The sequence below is a fragment of the Lepisosteus oculatus genome, chromosome 10, assembly GCF_040954835.1.
Source record: "Lepisosteus oculatus isolate fLepOcu1 chromosome 10, fLepOcu1.hap2, whole genome shotgun sequence".
NCBI classification, from domain to species: domain Eukaryota; kingdom Metazoa; phylum Chordata; class Actinopteri; order Semionotiformes; family Lepisosteidae; genus Lepisosteus; species Lepisosteus oculatus.
Genome location: NC_090705.1, coordinates 9,250,720 through 9,274,847, shown reverse-complemented (window position 1 = coordinate 9,274,847; position 24,128 = coordinate 9,250,720). Strand labels below are relative to the sequence as shown.

General features: G+C 41.4%; 2 long non-coding RNA genes across 3 annotated transcripts; one reads left to right on the top strand and one right to left on the bottom strand.

The window, feature by feature from the left end:
- Window positions 1-1,434: 1,434 nt before the first annotated feature.
- On the bottom strand, window positions 1,435-13,846 carry LOC107078709 (uncharacterized). Its single transcript, XR_001479675.2, has 3 exons — window positions 13,766-13,846; window positions 13,389-13,568; window positions 1,435-2,875 (listed from the first exon to the last, which is right to left on the bottom strand). It is a non-coding gene; the product is annotated as an uncharacterized lncRNA (long non-coding RNA).
- On the top strand, window positions 9,306-22,253 carry LOC107078707 (uncharacterized). Of its 2 annotated transcripts, XR_011190630.1 has the most exons (4): window positions 9,306-9,454; window positions 13,422-13,515; window positions 18,662-18,812; window positions 21,572-22,253. It is a non-coding gene; the product is annotated as an uncharacterized lncRNA (long non-coding RNA). The 2 variants fall into 2 exon arrangements; XR_001479672.2 differs by lacking the exons at window positions 9,306-9,454; window positions 13,422-13,515 and adding an exon at window positions 15,922-16,231.
- Window positions 22,254-24,128: the final 1,875 nt, after the last annotated feature.

Genomic DNA, 24,128 nt, shown 5'->3' with positions numbered 1-24,128 from the left:
CACATATCAATAAATGAAAAGAATATAGAGGAACTCTAATGGTGTAGGGTGGCACAGTGGATAGCTTTGTTACCTCCCAGTGTTTGGGCCCTGGGTTCAATTCTGGACCTGGGATACTATCTGTGTGGAGTTCGTATGTTCTCCTCATGTTCATGTGGGTTTCCTCTGACAGTCCAAAGACATCCTGGTAGGTTTATTGGCTTCTGGAAAAGTTGTCCATGGTGTGTGTGTGTGGCCTGTGATAGAGTGGTGTCCTGTCCAGGGTGTACCCTGCCTTGTGCCTCTTGCTAGCTGGGATAGGTTCCAGCTCTCCAGGGACCCTGAATTGAATGAAGCAGTTGGAACATGGATGGATGGTATGGTTGTCAACAGTTTTTGTAACGAGCAATGCCAGGTTGAAATCCCTTGACTGCTGTAACAAAGCACGTCAAATAATGAAGCAAGGAAGGCTGATGAGCTCGATGAGTCTCAGACTTCATGCAGCTGTTGCCTCAAAGGGACATGCAACCAAACACACACACGGGTATAAAATTAGAAGTAATTCCACACTCTGGAATTGACATCAAGTGATTGTGCCCTAAAACTAGTAATGGTCCCTTGAAATCATTGGTTGAGCATATAGTATGATTAAGTTCTAATATGATGAAGTGTATGCATGGCGTTCCCACAAAACAACACATTAGGTTATACCATACCTATCATTCTTATGAAGCTTATGATCACAAACACATACAAGTTACTTGACTGTACAGCACGTGACTGACAGTTATACGCGTGCAGTCCCAGTACTTGTGGAAGGCCCTGTATATACAGTACAGTACACACCAGTTCTTTCCCAATCCCAGCGGTGCTGCATGTCAAAGCGCTCTGAAGTTTGAACCATGTGTGGAGTTCCTTCTGGAGAGCTTCAGGGACAGGGGATCAGCCCTTCACGGCCCATCTCTCCATCCATGGTTCTCACTGATGCGGGCCTGTCACACATCTGCCAACACTCAGATGGCGTCTGTTTTTGTGTCTTGTTAATTACCCACCTTAGAAATGTCTGTAATCCACTGGTACACCACTCACTGGCGTTACGTCTGTAATGGATTTGGAAAATTAAATTATGACATTCCCGTTAGTTTTCTAATTATAAGGTAATTTCAGTGTGTGTAGAAGGGCCCTTCCTTCTGAAAATAAATATTATACGAACGTCAGTATTTTAACCCTTTATGTCATGCCAGTGGCAACTTTATAGCAAAGATGATGCCTCTTACAATGAGCCCCTCAGATTTTTAAAATGATAAAGCAGATCTTTTTGATCTTTTGGTTGTAACATATGGCATCTGATTTGGATCACGATGATGGATCGTGACATTGGATTAACTGATTCACAAGAATTACAACAGCTAACCCTCTCACTACACACCTATTTCTAAGTGGTATATATTTTTTTATTTGCACGAAGACCATGATAAAGGAGACAATTACAAGGGTGGCATTTTCAGAGACAGTAGAGAATCCTTATTGTCTGAAAAACAATAAAAAACAGGATGTTCTGCGTTTTTGTCCCACAACGATATCTGAGCCATCCGTTATATGTACAGTTAAACACAAGTGTCTTTGTCTGGGCAGCTTGTGGGTGGGTAGTGGGTTACTACTACCAAGAAACAATTCTCTAAATTTGCATGACTCAGAAAACAAAGTTTTGAGGAAATACCATTGCTCTGATTACTGTTTTTACTCAGACCTTGTGAGAAACATATTCTATTATTGGCGGAAAAAATTCCTGTCGATTTTGACTTGAGGAAATTTACCATTTATAGTAATAAGAAAATACTAGGCTGTTTGGGTAAGAATTGTGAAAAGGGATGTTATTCCATCTAAATATAGGCTTGTTCTTTGTCCTCCTACAAAAGGCATGCCCTATCTGTAACGAGATTTTTGGATCGTGTCCTTAATAGGGCTGCCTGTGCAAGTGCATTAGGCTGCAGAAACCCTGTGAGGACATTTCTTCCCAGATGATCTCACAGTTGCTATCTGGCTGTGGGGTCAGGTCTCTGCATGGGCTGCAGAACAATACATTAGCCTTTTCAAGCCTGCCTAGAGTGGGCTGCTGCAGGAATTATTATCTGCTTTAAGGATCCTATCAAAACACTGACCCAGGAGTTCCATTTGAGTGATCCGCAAATCCCAAAATGACAATGTCTGTTCACATCTGCGGGTTCAGTTCTTCTGTTTCTTGTTGCCTGGCCCCCACTCAGCCTTCACTGTGGCAGCAGTGAATTGTATAGCGGCCCTCATCACATCTCAGAATTTTAGGCAATGGCTTCAGATCTTCTTTTACTTGCAACATTCTCATTTTTCACAAGACTACGTCACAATTTGCATGCCCACGCAACGCCCACTGTGAAACCCCTGCATGCAGGGCACTGAGAGGGTGTATTCTGTGGTATCATGCGTCTGTCCATGCCTGCTAAGATACGTTTTTCACTTTGACTGTCAGTCAGGCAGGAGTGCAGGCTTGTCACACTCTGACACTGTATACAATCTACCTGAACACATTTTTGACTTAATAGGTTGTTCAAATTGTCAATTCTGAACATCCTAATGGGCTGGTGACCTCCGATGACCTCTCATAACGCTTCTGCCATGTAATGACGAATTGCATGTGACAGTCGATTATGCAGCCTCTGTCATGAGATGAACAGGACGACTCCAACAGACACAGACACAGTAGCCACTCTCCGCAGGTGCCACCTGTGTGCCGATGTGATGGGGCAAGAGGGAGAACATCGAAGAGGTCTCGCTGTTCTCCACCAGTTCCTGCGCACTGATCACGGTTCGCCAGCACGCGTACTCATCCTCTGGGCATGCTTCGCATTGGAAGAGAAATCTGAGGAAGACAGGAACAGAAGAGAATAACGGAGCAGAGGAAAGTAGCAAAGGGAGGACGAGACAGGCACGGCAGCTTACTGGGGCAGCCTTCGAAGAGGGCCTGAAGACTTATCTTGGTTTTCGCTTCTTGTTGTTGTCATTTTAAAGGATCTGCTTTGCTGTGCAAAACCTTTTCATCAGTTCAACTTTTAAAAACCGCACCTTGATTTATAATGCATTGCCAGTTACTATCAGCATAGTAGAGGCGTTGGTGTTTCAACGTGATTTTTGTTGTTGAATTTCATCCTCTCAGTTCTCTTGAAGAAGACTGGTCTAAGCGATCCACACTCTGGCTTGTGAAGTGGGTGTGCTGTTTCAGGAGATTTCTGGTCCTATACGTCCTAATCCGGACATTGAGAGCTTTGTCCAATGCTCTAGTCTTGCTGTTTATAACATTATTCCAAAGGAGCGGTGAATTGCATTTTAGCCCACCCTACTTAACTGCAAGTGCTTCAGTATGTTGGAGTGGAGTCTGTTGTTTTTTTTTTTAATTGGCCTATGAAATAGCGGCGTCCTTAGTAAAAATCAGCAACTGTTTGTGGAACTCTTAGCTCATTTTTATCACAGCCCCCACATTTCCCAGGGTCGACTCTAAAAATGTTCTTCATGTCCCGCAAACTACATGTAAAGTGACAGCAGTCGTATCCTAATCGTACTGAAAATCATTTGGCAGCACCGGGAAATAAAAATGACACTCGACTGCCCTTTACCCTGCTATAAAGGCAGTGTACATGTACTCAGAAGTTGAATGGCTTAATACTTGTCCAAATAATTACCTAATGGATGGTGGTTTTTGCATTTACTCATAAAAGGAATGGGATAAATGAGGTGCCCTGGAAATGTGAAAATGGGGAAATATATTTAGCGTATTTGCATATTCTGTGGAAACTTATACCTTTTTAATAAAATGAGAAGTTTACAGAAGGGAATAAATCTAATGCCCTCAGCAGGCGAAGTTCAGAAAAATCCCCCCTTTATGTTCCTTTTGTGAGCTCAGTTGAATGTGAACCTGGCGTGTAGCTGTGAAAGGCTTTAAAGGCTCGTCCGCAGGCCCCTGGTTCACCTTGCACCCACTGGTATAAAATATTGCGTCCACTGATTGATTACGACAATGGGTTTGGCTAATGGAATTACATATCTGCATTGCCCTTTCTGACTGTAAAGTGCTCTTGCCTTCAGCAGCCTTGTTCAGGGCTGAGAAAGGCTTGCCTTTCAGGTCAGGCTAATTAAAATTCTAATGGGTTCTCAGTCAGATGCAAATGGCTTTAATGGCAGAGCTAGAGTTCTGTTGGTGCAGTCAAAGACACGAGGGGTGCAAGGGGGGGTTGTAGGGGGGGCGAGGGGGGGTTGCAGACAATTTTGGTTTTGCACAAAGGGATTAAAACTCTTGTTGCAGACGTTTCCTTTCATGGGAGTCGGGAAAAAAAAAACTTTAACCTTTTCCTTTATGCCTTTTTTCGAAATCCTTTGACTTAACATTAATGAAGGCCACGCAGGAAATGTAGAAAATGCTGCTTTTTCGTATATTTAAACAACAATTTCCACGTTTTCCTGAAAAAAGTACCGGATGTCACCTAGATCAAAGTAAGCAGCAAAGCTGAAATAATTCATCTTGTAACAACTGACCAAGATGGACCTGACAGGAATATAGAAGAAACTGTAAAACGTGTTTTAACAATTTCCTAGAGGAGTTTCGGCAGGGAAATGCAAACGCTCAGCGAAAAGCATAGCTTCCCAGTCCTAATGTTAAAGAATGATTGTCTTCTGAAAATCAAGATCAGCATGCCTCCAGCCCAACAGGATCACTTTTATAATGTTAGCTTTGTTATTCGATGCGGTGTTATATACACACAGGGCGTTATTGCAGAGTGTCCCTGCCTGATCCCTGAGCCTGATTTCTTTCTTTTTATGGTGCTTGTTGACTGGAAGTGGGCAGGTGAGCTCACCGACTCCAGAATTAAAATTATTTACAGGATGAGGCCCAGAATCTTGACAAGACTTCTATAGAAGAAACCACGTTCTTTATCCGGAAGTTTATTTGTTTCCTAATGTCAGAAACGAATATTATGGAATGCTTGAATGTAGATGCTGATTCTACCATGACAAGCTTTTTGTCTTACGTAGAAACTTTCTGTGTCACATACACAGATTATTTTGGTTTCTCTCGAGTCTTTTAATAATTCTTGACCGCTGGCTTCCCTTTGCTATTTCTGTAAAGTTTTGACAGCTTCGTGTGGATTTCCTGCAGCAGGCTTCAAACCACTGTCTCTGTGGTTCTTTTTTTCTGCTACTGGCTGCAAGAAGAATCCTGCTTGCAACTCTCATTTTGGTGGTTGAAATGCCCAAGTTGTTTCGTCTTTGGTTCCTCCACCCCTTCTTTTTTTTAATTTATGATTTAGTAGCTAAATTAATAAATCCTGTCTGGAAATTCTTCTCCCCCAGTGAAGAAATGCTGTTAAACAGCAATGGGGTCATCATCGCATTTGAGCTTTTGCAGTAAACTGGCTGTTGCTACTGTGTCAATAGCCAGTACAAAGGAAAATACAAAATACTGTACAATGACCATACAACTTGTTAAGCAGGAGAAGAAAAAAATGAAACTAAAACTGTTTTTCGGAACTAGAATGTCAATTGTACTGTAAATGGCAGTAGAGTCATTTAGCAAAAAAATCAGAGCTACACAAAGTTAAATATTTTGTAATCCTCACCACCAGCCTGCTTGAATTTACCACATTCTGTCTAAGGAAGGTAATGCATAGTCTGTTTTTACTATTAGCAGGAGGTGAAGGAAGAAGCAGGTCTCATAGCCTTGTGGACACATATACCCAGTTCAAATGCTCATAGGAAGACGTTTCCACTGCACAAGAATTAACCAAGTCAACTGTGTGGCAATGGATATGTGTTGGGAAGTTAACATGCTGAGTAAATCTGAAACAGTCTAAGTCTGCTAATAAATCACCAGCTGAGAGGCAGTCAGCAGAATCATGGTGTGTACAGAAGACACTGAGAACTAAAATACTTCATCAGGTTGGAGGAAGGAGAGATCTGAAAACACAGGTAAAAACCTTATAGAGGGTAAAACAGAGATCCCAGCAGAGGCTGAGATCCTTTTGTGTTAAAAACACCACGCACTCAAAGGATGAACATTCTGCACATCAACTGCGTTTGCACCAACATCTAAGGAATGAATGGCTGTGAGGGAGACTTTTCAATATTGCGTTATTGAACCCCGGTGCGGTGAACTTCGTTGAACATCAAATAGCCATTCAATAAGTCTCTAATGTCAGCAGGTTGGATAGAAATCTACTTTCTGGTTTGTTTGAAAATCAGCGAGAATCAGATTTTTTGTTATCTAACGGTCGAGTATTGAAGAGAGACAATCTAGCAGAAGACAGTTTAAGAGACTAGAGACAGTACCTGTTGCAGTTTTGGGGAGATAGCACAGTCAGCCACGATCAATATCAAGGCCCTCAGGTGAATACTGACACAATTGCACCAATATTGCAGCTACAAGTATTCAGTGGTAACGACACATCTTAATTAAGTTTGGAGTAAAGACTTAATTTGAATTAGATTGATTTATTGGCTTAATGTGGCCGGTTGAGGGCATGTCAGCTTGATCCCAAGCATGAGAGTGTCGGATCCCTCCTCCACCCTCACTCCTGGGAGCGACTGAAAGGGGATTTGAAACAATACTGAGCAAGTGGGGGGAACTAGAAGTGTGCTACTTGTGCACTCGCTCACCCGCGTCAGGTGATGCCCTGCGAGGGCAGCAATAGGCTCATGTCTCAGACCTACCCCGAGGTGATTGGTGGAGTCACCAGGCACTCGGCACGTGACCTCTACAGTGAGCTTCCTGTACAAAGGTGGTGGGTTTAGGGTCTTGCCTCCTGTATTTAAAATTCCAGAAAATGGTATCGCTTTCAACCAAAAGTTTAGGAGGGAATGAAAGAAGCCAAGTTCAATCCCTCTCAGCTGTCCTAAATCATAATCATCCTCTCTACTCATTTGCAGATTTTGGCTTTTCACGCCTCTGCTCCTGCTCTCCCTGAGTTTGGCCACTCATTCTCACCTGCTTCGTGCCCATTTACTCCCTGCTCCCTGCCCCTTCTTAACTATTCTGCACTTTGTCCTCCCATGCTTCATTAATCTGCTAGTTCCCTTTTCTCCCTCACGCCTGGAGGCTCCCCAGCTGAAACACTGTGTCTCTTTTCTTTTCCTTTCAGCATGGAATAAACCTTTACCCGGTTTCCTGTGGCCTAAATCATAATCACCCATGACATCACTTCCTCAATTAAAAAAAAGCGAAATAGCTGACGCCAGCCTACTGTATTTCTCCTTCACGTTCTTCTCTTGCAATCCTCCTACCCCCATCTCTCAGCTCTGCAGCTCCCTCCTGTTTCACTTCTCCCTCTGAATGGGGATCCCAGCCCCCTCGTCCTCCAGCCAGGGGGTCTGGCCCTCAGCCAAGCAGGTTAAGACAAATGTACCATGACTCGACACTCAAACACTTTTCAGTACTCTTCAGTCTTAGGTTCTGCTATTATTCCTCATGAATTACAGACTGAGATCGGAGCTCCTGTGCTCATATAGATAGATAGATAAGACTTTATTAATCCCGTAGGGAAATTGATGTGTTACAGCAGTCCACCCCAAGACAAGCAAAACAGACATCGGAATAGTTATAAAACAAAAGACAACAAAATAAATAAAAATAAATAAATACATAGGTGTGTGCAAAATGTGCTGATCATAGCCACTGTAAAAGCAATAAAATATGTGCAAAATGTGCATAGGTTTATACAGACTGATTGTCCAAAAAGTACAATGGAGTAAACATGCTGCCCATATGGTCATCTGTTAAGAATTCTCAAACTGCGGCAGGTGATCTTACAAGCTGCTCTGCTCATTGACTACGCTCCTGAGTCTGTGGAGCCATTGACTCAGTAATCCTGAGACAGAGTAAGCGAACAGAGCCAGCAGTCTGCAGCAGTATTAGAATCCAGCGGAGCCCGGTGCCGAGCCAGGTGACAATCTCATACAGCCCGGGCTGTCCCCTCTGGAGAGGAGTAATGAAACCAGGGATTCAGGCAGGAGCTGCAGTAAGAAAAGAAAATCCACAGTCTCGGCCCACCACCTGAGCTGCTTGCCAAGCTCGCCGGAGAGAAATAACAAGACACTAAAAGTGACCTTCAAAAAAAAAGAGCTAAAAATTATCTGATATTCTAACAATTGTTGAATCATTCCATATCAGTGTTTTGGAGAAAAGCTAATGGAGGCTCTTCAGGGATAAGACACTCTATAAAATAACACTATTTTATTTTAAATATAATAATAATTACAAAACACAATATTAATTTTCTGACGGTTAAATGTAATATTAATTTGGCTGACGGTTCTACCCAAAGTGAATGAATTTATACCCCTTGATATAGCTAGGCATTTTCCTGAAAGCAGTTTGACTGAGGAATCTGCATCCAGGGTACAACAGCAGTGCTCCACCAGAGATTTGAACCTATTTATGAATTCAGAGGCCTACTCACTACTCCCACTTCATTTGTTACGAGTATATTATCATCTCTGCAATAAACTGATTGCATTTTTTTTTAAACACTCATCCAACAAAAGAGATTGAGGGAGTAGCCCTTTCTGCTTGAGGGAGTATTTACATACCATGCCATGAATTGTCACTGCACACTAAAAATACCAGCAATGCAAATTATTATCGTGCACTTGACCATAATGGAAAAGAAATCGCAATTGGTATTTTAATTACCAAGGACAGGTAATGAATAAATACCTGAAAGGAGCTAGGTGTATTTTCCTGTGGCAGTTCTGAGTTTTGTCAAACTGACCTGACATCAGTTTGAAAACGCAGTTGTGGTAATCTGAGCCAGAACTATGAAAATGTATGAAGTACACCACTGTAGACCCAGCAAGATGAGCTGATGTTGCCTGCATTGTTAATATTGATTATATTCTTTGGAGAGGGCTTGGACTGGGTTTTTACAGAACTATGGTCATCTTATTGTACGGCTGAAGTTCCAAGTAACCAGGGCAAAGGAGAAGCTCAGCAATAGAATGTCATTAGGAAGTAATATCAGGAGCACATCACACAGAGAAGTGATTATTTATTCAAGTCCAGGCCTTGAGAGAGAAAGGGTGCATCCAATGGGCACTCTCACAGCTTCCTTTTTGAATTATACCCACATCTTCTGCTGCCAGCTCTTCACCACTGAACATGACAAATTCCTTCTGTGTGTCCACTCTGGTTTTAAAGTCTTGTTTCCCACAGAGCCAGCCAAGCATTCTTGACTCAGCCTCTTGTTTCATGGTAATACACAGCCACAACAACAATATTTCACTTCTAACGGTCGTGGAGGGCGCAGTGGCTAGCATTTCTGCCTCGCCGCTCTGGGGTCCTGGGTTCGGCTCCGGACGTAGGCTGCTGTCTGCGTGGAGTTTGCATGGTCTCCCCGTGTTTGTGTGGGTTTCCTCTGGGCGCTCCGGTTTCCTCCCACAGTCCAAAGACTTCCTGGTAGGTGAACTGGCTTCTGGGAAAACCGGTCCTGGCTTGACTGTGTGCTTGTCTGTGACTGTGTGTGCCCTGTGATGGACTATCGTCCCGTCCAGGGTGTATCCTGACTTGTGCCCCACTGCTGGCGACCGTGAACTGGACGAAGCAGTTAGAAAATGGATGGATGGTCATCTGATATCGCTAAAGAGTTTATCAGGATGCCTACTCACACTGTATGTAGAGGCTAATCGAGAGGTACCTAATGTTGAAGACCACCAGTTTCTTCCTACTGTGCCAACCCTGTGTTGTGAAATTCTCAGGACAGGGCATTTCTTATGCCATCATTTCAGGAATACAGCATTGAGCTTTCTTTTCTAGTGTAATCTCATTCCCACTCCATGATATAAGCCTGAATGACATTTTTATATTGCTATACAAGAATAAGGAATCAAATGTTTCAAACCATAGGCTAGGAATTTTAAACACTTAGTTTGAAAAACTGCATTAGTGTTTGGTACTAAGCCAATCTCCCACTGATTCGATCTTTCGAAGGAAAGGCTGAGACAGTTACAGCAAAAGCTGAGCATGGCTATAATTCAAAACTTTATTGATTCTCTGCATAATTGATTTAAGTCACTTCAGGCTGATGATGGAGCAATACTGCAAATGCTAGCATCCCCTTTTCCAGTTCAGTATGTCTAACATTTCTGTTGCAAATCTCACGTATTTACATTGTGTTTGTTGCACGGCTCAGTCACAGACATACCCAGCAGTCAATGCACTTGAGACGTAGCACTCAGGAACAGTACGTTCCATTTCTCATCCCCAGTGGCTCGTCCTTTTTTCATTTTTTTTGTTATTAAACCTTCAAGCATGATCCATTTGCATCGGTGGCGCGACTTTGACATTTACACTCCATCTCGAAATGCGTTTGGCCTTTGTGTGAAGTTTCATTGTTATGCAGTTAGAATGTGCTAATCCACATATATAACAGTGGGTAATACAGGCCATTAGAAGGCTCTAAAGCAGAACAGTAACTAATTTATTAGTCTAGCTTGAAACTGCCTACAGCAAAACAGTACATGGCAACTGACTTAATTTTACATCTAATGAATAGTATTTGTAATATGTTTTTTAACATACCTGCCATTTGTTGTTCCATCAGTAATTTACATGGATATATTTAGACTGATAGAAAATCCACTTTTTCCAAAACACAATACTTTATTCCTTTAGGTCTAGCTAAAGTTGAGGATTTGCCAAATATCATTTTGCAAGTTTTTAGAGATCAGGGCAGCACAACAGTGCTTGACACTGCGGTCCCACACCTCCTGGATTCTGGGTTCAATTCCACACTGGAAGCCTTCTGTGAGGAGTCTGCATGTTCTCTCTATGTTCACGGGTGCTCCGGTTTCTACCCACCTTTGAAAGACATGCTGGCTGGATGAAGTGACTCTGAATGTTTCGTGTGAGCGCTTGCCCGGCGAGGGACTGCCATGTTAGTTCAGGGTGTAATTCTGCCTAATGGAATGAGGATAGCACTTTCTTCCTCATGGTTTTGTATGCATAGGAGATTAACCAAACCATGGTGTGGAACCTGATTCGGTGAGAACCTTGCAACACCAGTTGGAATGAGTTTCTTAACTCGTTTTCATTACATCTGCTGGTCTCCTCCTTTTTCTGGATTCCCAAGTTCATACTGTACAACAAGGGATGTTTTCAAATCTGCGAAAATCTCAAAACGCAAGCAAAGGTGAGATATCTCATGAAAGAGTGTTCACCGAAGGCATTGTGGTTGTGCTGTAGAGACTACATTTAAAGAGGCACAAATTGGGTTGAAAACATGATGACGGTTCATGTTTAGGTTAATGGTTTCCCACACTGGTGCACAGAACTGACACACTGTGAAGTCTGTAAACCTTTGGTGTCACGTATGACAAGAGAGCATAAAAAGATAAATATGTGTATTAAAGGTCATTTCTGTACAAACAAAACTGCAGTGCACAAAAACACCAATCAAACACCGTCAAAATACCTTTTTTTTTTTAGGCTGACAGCGCTAATTGAGTTAAAAAAAAACACCCTGCAGTTTTCAATGTTACTCCACAGGCAGGCAGTGTTACCCACAGGGTGGGACTCATGAACTGTCAGGAACAAATAGATTATTCTGGCTTGCCTGTTCCTTCAGCACACACGCCATTCCCCCCGAACACTCACGCCTGGAATATATGAGCTCACGAGACAGGGACATCTCAGTCGATAAAACGAGGAAGGTCGCAGTTGTTTTGTAGATGGGATGGAGCCCAATCCACAGTGCCAGTTAGTCTAGACTACAGATGTGAATGAGCAGCTTCAGTGCATTCAGAAGTCATCCGTTGTAAATATCCCAACCAGATGTCACCACTACAAACTATCCATGTGTTGACAGAACTGCTACTGTACAAATCTGTTTGTTAATCCAAAGAACAAAACAAACAAAAAGCAAAATCATCAAATAGGAAGTGCTATATTGCTCCCACAGCCCACAAAATTAAATACAGTGAACTTCATACTTTGATTATAAACTTCTAAGTCTAGCATAGCGATTTGATTTATTTTTTCTCAATACCTGAGGCAGAGAGATTTGTTATAAATCAACTTGGTTTGAAATATCCAAAGGAGTGCAAATTACAATACAGGGGGGTGAAACTGAAAAGGATCAATTCAGGAAAACCTTTACGAGACACTCAGAAGTAAATAAAAACTGTCTTGTTTTAGATCGGCAGTATTAATGTTTCCTGCATGTTATAGTGCAGCGAGATAGGGTTACGTTTCACCACTGGAACTAAATTGACTGAACTTTTGTGGCTTGTATTTTTAGTTTTTTGCCTTGTTGAGCTTGGCTTTAGTTCTCGGCACTGAGCAGTATTCCCACTTTTCTTTCATATTTTGTACAATTAAAGAATCCAAGTGCAGGTAAATTCATTTCAGAATGGTAAGCATTTAATCCTGCCTCTCCTGCGAATTTGTATTGAGAAACTGCTCATGAAAAGAAAACATGTAGGTAGTATCTCTCTATCTATGGAATAGTATTACCCAGTTCTCTTTTTTCTAATATGGTACGACTAAAAATACCCTTTTCTTCTTTTCTCCAATTCCAATCTGGGTCTTTTTCGCAGACTGTTCTGCATTTGAATAGGTTGTAATTGAACTGTCAAATCCATGAAGGTCAATAACCTTTGATTGGTCTTTCTTGGTAAATCAAAAGGTCTCTGAAGATTGGAAAGTAAATGGGGATTTGGGAATTAAGCTTTCTTTTCCAACAAAGAAATTAATAGCCACAAAAATTCTGAGAATGCAGTAAGGGACTGATTATTTATTAACATCTGAGCTGAAAGAACTCAATAGCCTTTTCTCTTCTTCCGTCTCAAGATTATTCCGTTCTCTAAATCTTTTGTTCCAAAGGCAAATTCCTCCATTGCAGCTGGGCTATGCAGTCTTCAGCATTGGCTATTGACGGATTAAGTTTTGTTTTGAAATGAGCTTTGTACTGTACAGTGCGTTTTCTAGGTATCGTTCCTTTTTAAGTGCTTGCAAATCCCTTTCCTAATTGGCCCTGAATTTTAATTTTTCTTTTATCTGTTTAGAAATTGTGAAATAAAGTGCCGTTACAAAAACCAACTAAAAACATCTCCCTCAAACGTACGTCTTGCATGTCCCTTTGTTGTAATATTAAACACGGCATTAAATTCTTCTTTTTTACGGCATACATATTCACTCTGTGCCTGTTTATGCATTATTGACGATTACAATTAAATTGCCTCGGCTCATCCCTCGTGTTCCTGGCGAAGCGGGAAAAAAAACAAGTGAGGAATAAAGGGAGTGCATATGTTATTGGTGTTCAGGGACAGAAATGCCACCTTTCAAACCCCAGCCCCTCTAACCTCCTAACAGCGGTGGCAGTGACATCCCTCACCTCCTCACACTTTCTCCTTCTCATTAACTTCAGCGCAGATGGCGGGTCCCTGCTTTCGCTGTGTGAGGCTGCCTGGCTGACGGTGTGGGGCTCGTGATAAACCTCTGAAGGATGAAGTCATCCTCAGGTCAGCGCCTCTTCGGGTCCCCCGCCCGTCCCACACGCAGCCCTCATTACCGGCTGAATAGGAGACAAAGGAAATTAACTCGCTCTTGCTCTTCGGCTGTATTATTTTCTCCCCGACCTTGAGAGGCAAGAAAAGGAAATGCCCTCCTGCCCACCCGCGCCGATCCCCGGCAGCTACACCAAGCCGCAGGAGTGGGATTGAGCTCCGTGAAGATGACCCCCCTACAGACAGCACAAACGATTAAACCCACCTCATTCGTTAGTGCTACGTTTGCGCCAGTGAAAGTAGCGTTTGTGCTGCTTTCGTTTCCAAGATTTTTGTGCTGCTTTCGTTTCCAAGCGCCTTGTTTTTTTCGGGGTCGTGACGTCACTCAGTCCCCCCTACAATGTTGTAGGGAAACCAAACCGGTCTCATTCGTTAGTGCTACGTTTGCCGCTTTCGTTCCCGAGATATAGCGCCTTGGTTTTCCGGTGATCACATGACCATGCATGGTGCCTTTGAACTCCAGTGACCCGGTTTGCCGGGTTCAAGCGCTCTGTTACAGTTTAGCTCTTACCTTTTAACATTTTAAAGACAATCAATATCCATAAATATATGGGCCTCCTTAGATGTGAATAATAGTACTAAGACATGCCAACAAGTTAACCATATATGACATAAACCTGTTGTTGTAATATATGTAAAATCACCGTGATTGTAGGATCTATGGTTTTTATTTTCTAAGGCACGTTTTCCTTTCTTTCCCTACCGTGATACGCTGTTGCCAAACGCGTAACTGTGGGATACCATCGAGACCTCCGCAGACCTCCGCAGCATGTCATGATCGGGACCCCATGTATATCGCATGTATATCGCGGCAGTATACATCACGACTGGCGCCGTGCTTCCATGCCACTCTGGCACCACGGTCACAACAAAGGTCTCATATCGGGACATGATATACCCAGATAGAACATGTTGCGATATAAGGGCTGCATTTCGCGACATGACAGTTTTTTTCACATCGCGATATATGGACTCCATGTCACATGGGGGGGTGGGCGTTTTGGCTGGGCATGTCATATCGCGATATAGGGCATTTCATGTCGCGACATGGGGCGGGGCATTTTTTGGCGGGGTATGTCATATCACGATATAAGGCCTTTCATGTCGCGACATGGGGGGGCATTTTTGCCGGTGTATGTCATAATAAGATATGTGGACTCTGTGTCGCGACATGGGGCGGGGGCGTTTAGTCGGGGTATTTCATTTCGCGATATATGGACTTAATGTCACGACAGTGGCGCCACGACAGTGATGCGCCAGTCGCAATGGGTATCGCGATGTGATCGTGGTGCGCGCACTCCTGTCGTGACGTTATCGGAGTCGTGAACGCGCTGTGGACGCCATTCTTTGTCTGCTATTCAGTTTTGACCTCAGTGCGACTTCTCTTAGATTGATCGGTAATTGGAAACGAATGGATGTGTTACTGTATATCCAGCGTGCTCATTCAGCACACAAGGTACACACAGAACTTCCGCTGAGGCGCTTCACCCAATCAGAGTGTCGATTCTCACTCTTCACCCAATCGCGGCCCGAGCTGTTCGGGGGTTCAGCCAATCACGGGTCTGAGAGCTGTTCAAGCCGGCAGCGCCAGGTGGATCGGCTTGTTTACTGTCAATGAGAATCTATTTTTAAAATACTATACTTATTTGCAAAATAACTACATCGGCTTTAACGTCTTTATTGATTCACAATGTCCCATACTCTTCGAAATAAAAATATTTTTTTTATTTGCAGTATAACTGTCTCCGCTGCTTTCTTAAATGAATACATGGTATTTGAACAATTTTAATCGTATATTTAAGGTAGGGGAAACACCTTCGGCTTTGTACTTTAAAAATGAATAGAAATGTAAAGTCTATGATCATTATATTATTATGCTCGTGTTTTCAATTGTGTTTTTTTATTGTTAAATGATATCGATCTTGAAGCTAATACCTAAAAATGTGAATATGGGCTCTCGTGCTGTACCAGCGGTAATTTGGAAACTGGTGTATCTTCCCCAATGAAAGGAGTTCACAAGCAATACATTTTCGAGAACATGGTTAGAACACATAACCCAATGAACTAAAATAGTAACTACTCCCTAAATGTAAAACTGTTTATTTGCATAATGGCTGCAAAGTCTGGGGTCAACAGATCAAAAGATCACAACTGAAAAGATCTGGTGGTCGTGACTTTGCTGACGTCAAATCCAGGAAAAGAAGGCGCTATATTGAAATATCCATACCACCCGACCAGACAGACTCGGAAAACAAATCCCTCTCATTGTTTTCATCACAATCAGAATTTCAAGTACCCGTGTAGACAGTCACGTGATTGCCCGAAAAACACAAGGCGCTATATCTCGGAAACGAAAGCAGCACAAACGTTACTTACAGCGACACAAACCGGCACAAATACTGCACTAACGATTGCGGTGGGTTTCGTCGTTTGTGCTGTTCGACGGGCGGGTGGGCAACTTCATAGAGCAGGACAAGCAAAGAGGTTTGGGTCATTACACTGCAGACTGCAGAAGACTCGACTCCCCCCGAGGATCTAACACAGGCGCCCACACCTGTGTCTTCAGAGGGCAGGTGTGCCCTCCCGCTGTATTCTACACCAAGGACCGGCCGGAAACACAAAGATAAGAGGACTGTGAGCTCATCGCTTCATGTTAGCGCATAAGACCACTGTAAGTACAAACACACGGATAATGAGTTTATTAAAGAACTCAGATATACGTTCACTTCTGTTATGTGAAAATAAAAAATATGTTTCCAATATTGCCGCGGTCCTCAGGTGTGAGACGATGGACTTTCCAGTGTTGCTTCTCGGATGTATTATTTACTACACGCAACAACCTTGTATGCAGTGCCCCTTAAAAAACACCCTGGTTCTTTTTCACGTTGACGAATGGGCTTTGCATAAAAAGTGCAACAGTGGTCTTGTTCGTAAAGTTGCAGATTCGAGCCCTTTTGAACTCGTGGCTCGACTGACGGGCCGAATCTTTACACGTCCCTTGGTACGCGTGTTTATTTAAGAAGAGACAGTGAGAAACTGATCACTTCTTCGGGTTTTTAATTCGCTTTTCGAGACTACACCCGCAACTCTTCTGATTAGTGTATGTGATATTCGTGTCAAATTTAATTTTCCTGCTCACACAAATGTTATCCTGGGGAAAATGTGTCCTAATAATATAATATAATATAATATAATATAATATAATATAATATAATATAATATATTCGTCGTCAGCTACTAGTGAAAACAAAACTCACATCTGTGTGGATGTGTGTCTGTGTTTGTGTCTGTGTGTGCCCTGCAATGGACTAGCGTCCTGTCCAGGGTGTACCCTGCCTTGTGCCCATTGCTTACCAAGATAGACTCCAGCTCCGCCGCAACCCTTAATTGCAAAAAGCAGAATATGGATGGATGAACAAACTCACATGTATGCATTACTCCAGTAGCTCTGCCTACTACTTTCCCGAATCTGAGATGAGGCAATTTTCCTCATTTCAGGGAAACCTGTAATATTTGGATTGTTAAAAAAGTAACACGAGGGAGATTACAAAAAAAAAAACAGCAACGTGTATCCTACTTCAGTGCACCACAGAGCAGCAGCTGTTTCAAGTCTTTTTATGAGTGATAAACTCAGATCTGAGTCATGATGCTCACGGCTGTTGACAGTTATTTTCCTCTGAGCAGATGCTTGGAGTTTTCAAGCTCTCCCTGTTTCATAACCTTCACCCTGACAATCCTGGCTGCTCTGCTTTCTGAAATACTGATGGGGGGCAATGATGACTCAGCCAAACTGTAACTTCATGCAAGATTTTAGCAACATCCAGGCGCAGGTCCAGGATTATTTAGGAATGACCTTTGCAGAATGTTTCCCTTCTCGCAATTTCTCAGCGGTTGCACGACAGTAAAACAGATATATTGCGGTCACACTGCAAAACAATTTCTTCTCAAGACGGCCTGATCCATGATCTTTTGGGAAAAAAAAATGCAAGCTGAAAAGGGAGCATGTTTTTGGAAACATTTAGCAAAATCCTCATGACATAAAATTCACATATACGTTCTGATGTCAAGAGGGTGTCTAATGTCAGCTTACTAGTCTTTGCGATCACACTAAGTAATTTTGCACATTTGTTCAAGGCTTGGATTCTCAGTGTTATTACTGCCATAGCATGAATAAACAAATGGTGCTTTAAGTGTAGAAAACGTTAGTGCATCTATTATTGATTCTACTGTACACAGCAGCAAAGGGAACTGCAACACAGTATCAGTCAGTATCTGGTCAGTAAAAACCAGAGGCTTTCGTTCTACAAGAATGCTGCCCCTAAAAAACAATGAAGAGTTGTGTACTGTATGTGTAAGTCTTAACAACTTACCTGAGTGGCTAATTCTAATTGACTGATTGCTCAACCAATGAGAAGGAAGCATGCACCTACATATCAGTCAATCATCCAATCACATATTCTGAACAATACCTACATTAACTTCATAGGCATGTATGCCCCAGTTTGCTATATATTGCTACAGTACATATCTGGTGCTAACATCCAGATGTTTCTTCAAAGAAGCCAGGTTACCAACAACATGGCTGGGTAGAATTATCAGCGGTAGCAATCGTTACATGCATTTTTCACACATATGAAAAGAGTAAATTATCTCCGACTTTTTTGTCGGAGATGTGTATCATTTCTGTCACATTGAGCTCTGAACAACATGTGTGGGGTTTTCGCTGCCTATGAGAGCACTTCTGAAACAACCCAGGAATTACATTTATTCAGTGCTTTGCTTTAGTGTGGCACATTCCCTGTATTCTGGTAAAAGATTTGTCAGATCAATAGCAATCCAATCAGTAGCTGGCAAATGTGTAGATCACATGCAACAATCCTGAAATGCAGAAATAGATGATTCTGACATTAAAGCCTAGTGAAGTAGGTAATGCAGATTTGAAATATTAAAGTTAAGATTATTTCGTACAAGTAATTAAAGTATGTATTTGTGTTTGTTCAGGAAACTAGTCTTACTAACATACTGTATTTCACATACATTCCTGGTCTTAAAAGCTAAAACAACTGAACCTTTTTACATTTTATTAAATTTAATTTTGCAGATCTATCAAAATGCAGCAGAATTGAACTTTAATTCTCTAAAGTCCTGCACAGAGAAGACTACAAGGGGACTTGACACAAGCATTCAAAGTCCTGACAGGCTCTGAGAAAGTCAACCCAGAGAACTTCTCCAGAATCAGCAGTGAAAGATAAGTGAGTTGAATCTATAAGCAAGTGTATTTAAAACAGAGAACAGGAGCCACTTCTTGGACTAAGAAAGCAGGCTATGAAACACGCTACCCAGCCATGCTGTTTAAGCCAGTACTCTGGATTGTCAAAAGAAGTGGCTTAATAAGATCCTCACTTCAATTATCCATGAATTACCAAAAAGTAACCACATGCTTTCCTCTTATCTGTAGCTGTTCTTTTGTTCTAACTATCAATTTATTTGGATGCTACTTTTTTTCATCTTACATATTAATATTACTTATGTTATAACACATGCAGTACACTTTTCTATATATAACTGATACAGGTGGGTTGGCTTTAGCAGCCTGTGAACATGTGAGCATGCTGCTCATCTGGGATTTGAACCCGCAGCCCCTCAGTCCTCAGGCCTACACAGTGCTCCACACAAGGGTATTAGTGGATGGGAAGGAAAATTTACAGAGAGCTGTAGCAGTAGACCCGCCCGTAAACAAAAATGACATCAAATGAAACAAATGACAAAATGGTGAAAGTATTAAGAGTTTCTTGGAGTCGTGGCAATAAGTGCTTTGGAAAAACAGCTTTAAAAATGAAATGTTACACCGGAAGAGAGATTTTTTTTGACCAGACTAAATGAATGTTTGCCAGGTTGCCTCTTTCCCTATTGCCTTATACGCAAAGGGTAGAGAAAGAAAAATCTTGGGTTGTTTTCCGAATGTTACTCTTTCCTTTCCCCAGCTTTCAGCAACGTTGTCTTTCGGATTTAATTTTGCAGTTCTATCAAGATGCAGCAGAATTTAACTTTAATTCTCTAAAGTCTCATGATTCATTTATGTCATACCTGCCTTTTACAGAATAATTTTCAAAGCCCTTAGGGGTTTCTATCGTATGCAATGCTGCTAAAAACAGCATAAACTAAAAATGCAAATGATAGACTGTATCCCATTCTCCATCCATGGGGACCCACTTGGATGCTCCCTGCAAAGAGCAAGATGGAAGAATGCTGGCTGTGGGTTCAAAGCTGTGCATGTAGTGAATAACAGATATGTAAGAGTATTTTCAACGCAATGCATAACTGACACTCTTTCAAATTAAAGAAAGTCAATCAATCAGTATCCTTATCTTCTGCACAGACACTGGAACTTCAGAAATTAGCTCATTTATTTTGCACAATTAGGTTTATTGAAGTGTGACAGAGAAATTTAGTATTCACTCAGGCATGAGCTGAGCAACAATGGAGGGCTGCAATTGACTAAGTGAGGCGTTTAGCCCCGTAGTATTTATTTATCAGTGTAACCAGTGTGTTATGTTTATCTCATTAAACAAATTCCAGATTTTATTATCAGGCTGCATTTGTAAGTCAACTGTGATCATTAGATCACAAGGATTAAAAGGGACTTGATTTCTGTGCAATAAGCAGAATGGTTACTTTCCAAACTTTTTCGGAAATAAGCTTTAGGCTTGTCTAGATAAGAGGTGCACGATTCCAGTCTTGGTGGGCTGTGATTCCCCCAAGACCAGAGCATACCTGGTCTAGAAGGAAAAGGCCAGGCCCTCTTTTCTAGGTTGATGGTCCTAATGAATGCCATAAAGCACCAGCTGTTCATTAGTAACAGTAATTTGTAGGAGCAATAGACACTTACAAGCTACATTTCCTGTGGGAAAGATTCACTGTTACGTATTTGTCACCTCTGTAAGAGCAGCGTAGCCGCCTCTTAAAAAGTAACCAGCCACAACTGTGAAGGTCAGGCAAGTCACAATCCAAATGCCATTTACCTTAAAGACAACGAGGTGAACGGAGGCAGAAACAAGGATTTCAATGCTCTGACTGCTGTATTAATGTGATTTGTGTTCCGTTAGGGACTAACCAGTCTAGTCAATCTGTAATGCACTCTCGCAAGGACATACAGTACAGTCAGTTTTCTGGTTGAATTCCTGGGCCTCCCCCAACAAAGCAGTAACCTTGTTCTGGCACACTCGCTGACCCTCATCTCACGCCTTCAGAACAGTATTGCACCCTCAGCGTAGCTTTGTCAAGAGGCACACAACATTCCGAGAGACCTATTGCTTAAAGTAAAGGCTGAGAAGTTGCCGTCCACTGAAAGATAACAAACTGGTTATGCACGGAACCAAGAGGCAGAAAACATAGCCACCACCTACACCAGTCACACAGGGATTTAATAAAAAACGATTGGCCAATTCAACTACAGTTTAAGTGACGGAGTGAAAATGTGAAAATAGTACTTTATTAATACAGGGAAAATAAAGGGGGTTGGGTCCATTACAAGAGAATTGGTAATTGAATAGGAAGGAAATATGGAAAAATAACTGTTGACTCAAAATTTATAAAAAAAGCATAAATTGTTCTGCCACATGGGGATTATTAAACTTCCTTTCTATTTAAAAAAGCAAGATACTTAAAAGGCACAAATGGAAATAAAGTAATTAATGAAATTGCCCTCAAATGGAATTACGGTAACTTTTAAATGAAGCATTAACACCTTTGTGAATTACACCTGAGACAGTTCCAGACGCAGTCGTGCATGTCCTGGCCATGAAATTGCTTCCACTATGCTTAGGAATTTGCCTGGAAAGTAAAAAAGTACAAAGATGAGCCAGGAAAGTTTTCTGGACAGATGGGACCAAGATAAACATTTACCAAAGTGATGGAAAGGTTAAGGTCCAGAGAAAACAACAGCCAAAGCACACCACATTTTTACCACTGAAACTTTTCCCTCTAAATCCCTCTTTTTTCTTTTATACAGCAAACAAGACTTCAATGTCCCACAGGTCCTCAAACAAAAGACCCTGAGAAGAAACAAACACCCTTCCATTTGCCTACCTGAAAATGTGATTTCCTTCCAGAAGGAAGAAGAAACTACAGTCAGGATCACAGTGGGTAGAGGTTTCTTAAAACTTTAAAGCCCAAATCTACTCCCTCTCAAAACCCTGCCCCATATTTTTCACACTAATAATGATGGCAGCAGAATGGATTCTGACATTTACAGAAACATTTGATCTGCTTATGTAGAGTTGAAAATATGTGAATGTATGAAAATCATTCCATGCTTATTGACTGATGCTGCTCCATGCAGTATTACAGGGACCTGAAACACAGAGCTAATGCATGCAAGAGGTTTATCGGGGTAGAAAAATTGAAAACCTTTGACTGGACAACAATTTTACAGGCATAAATAAAAAAAAAAGTCTGAACACCGAAAGGACAGGCAAGAACTCAAAGGAGCTCCAATGATTATTATACATTACAAAGACTTTGGTGATATCAACTGGTCTTGGTCCTTATGCAGTCCCATTTTGAGAGGTCAGTGAATACAGGTTTGTAATGTACAATGTCCCGGTTTTGTAAATAATTTGTAGATAATTGTTGGGATATCTTGGATTATGTGTTTAGTCTGTTGTTACCCTAAATAAATCTTTGTCCGTTCATTTTTTCTCCTGTTTATTACACTGTCACGGAATGTGACAGAGACAAAGTATCCGTGTGATGGCACTCGTGATAATTCCTGATATTAGTGGAAATGCCATTATCTTTTATATTTTTTCTTGCTAGGCAAGCTGATGTCAGGACAAGATTTTTTATGTGTTTTTGCCATCTTTGTTTGATTTACATTACACTGTCCCCAAAAACCATTACCATATTTATGTTTGTTATTCATTTTGTTGCAGTAATTTATATAAAAAAGTGGCCAATTGGCTTTTGGGTAGTACACTGTATGCATAACTTAATTCACAATGACCTTTGTGAACGAACTGATAATTGATCAGCTTTCTACTCAGTGGCAGGAACAGGGAACTGCTACAGTATGATTTTACTGCACACAATCATTTTGTTTCTAATTATTCCTCTCAGCAATGATATTAAAATCCTGTCCTGTTTCAAAGCGCTCTGGTGAATTATGGGGTCACTAGTTGGTCTGATGCTGAAGTGCATTGTCAAATATCAAGGCAGCATCAGTCCTTGGTCAGTTACCACCTCATTAATCTACCTTTAAGTCTTAGCTTTTTAGTCAGGATTCAAACATCACTGACACTCAAGGTATTATCACAACACCCTCACTTATTATTTTCCAATTAAACTGTTTTCTGTTCTTATGACCTAAACTGATTTCAGCTCTTCATCATCCAACAGCCTGCTGTAAAGCTGTCAGAGCCTTGGGGTGCTTGAAGTCAGAACACTTCACATGACGCACAGTATAATAACGAAAGCAGGAAAAACGTACAGTACCATGCCCTGCTCTGCTCTGAGACATTTTCCCAGTCAGCAATTAAAGCGAAGTAGAAAAAGTGACTTGATTACACAAAACGCAAGACAAATTCTTACTTGTTTTACATCACACTGATAATAATAATAATGATGATGCGAGGAAGAGGGGGAGAGAGGTTTACTGAGGTAATAATGGCTTTTCAGGAAGTGATGTCATGGAGCAGATTACAGGTTTGAGCAGGGGAAGTGAAGAAGAACCTACAGTCTCTAGATGGTAGGGAAAAACCTACCATCTCTCCTGAACTTTCACGGCTGGATTTAAAAAAGCACTTTCTTTACATTTTACACTACTTAAAAAAAAAGCATTTTAGAAAGTTAAAACAAATGAATGCCGCACAATGAAGCACAATGCCTTTCAACAGCAGAAGAGTAAAAGATGAAGTCTAAAATACAGAGAAGGAGAAAAACAATGACGTTAATGAGAGTCCCATGACTTGTGGATCACATGGACAAGAAAGCAGAACAGGATTCTCTGTAAGCAAAAATCATTTGCATTTTTTTAAATAAGCGACAAACAACCCCGTTCTTACCCACAAACACTAGGAATTTATCAAATAAATGTAAGAATATAAGCAAGTGTATCTACTCACATTCAGTATATGGTTATCGTCTTTCTTTTTTATGGCTCATTATTCCTAAAGAATGATGTACTTCTGGCAGCCCATTAAAACGTATTCTCTGGACATTTTTTTCTCTTGTTAAGATGTCTTTCCACCTCACCTCCCCTACCAATACTGCACAATAATTGGGAGGGAGACAAGATTGTACTGAAGTGCATCACTGCAATATTCTTCAGTATTTACCCAACTACTGTTATTAGAATTTAAACTTTTAGATTTAATTTCTGTGCCACTGTCTAAATAATTAATCAGACGATAAAGCTATTTTTTAATCAAGCTTTCTGAAGGAAGGGAATAATTTGCTTGGAGTTTATATATACACGGCCCTGTTTTGAATCCACAGGGACAAAAATAGGAAACAGAGGAGGCCATTTATCAAACGATAAATATTTAAGATGCAATTTTAATAAGTAATAT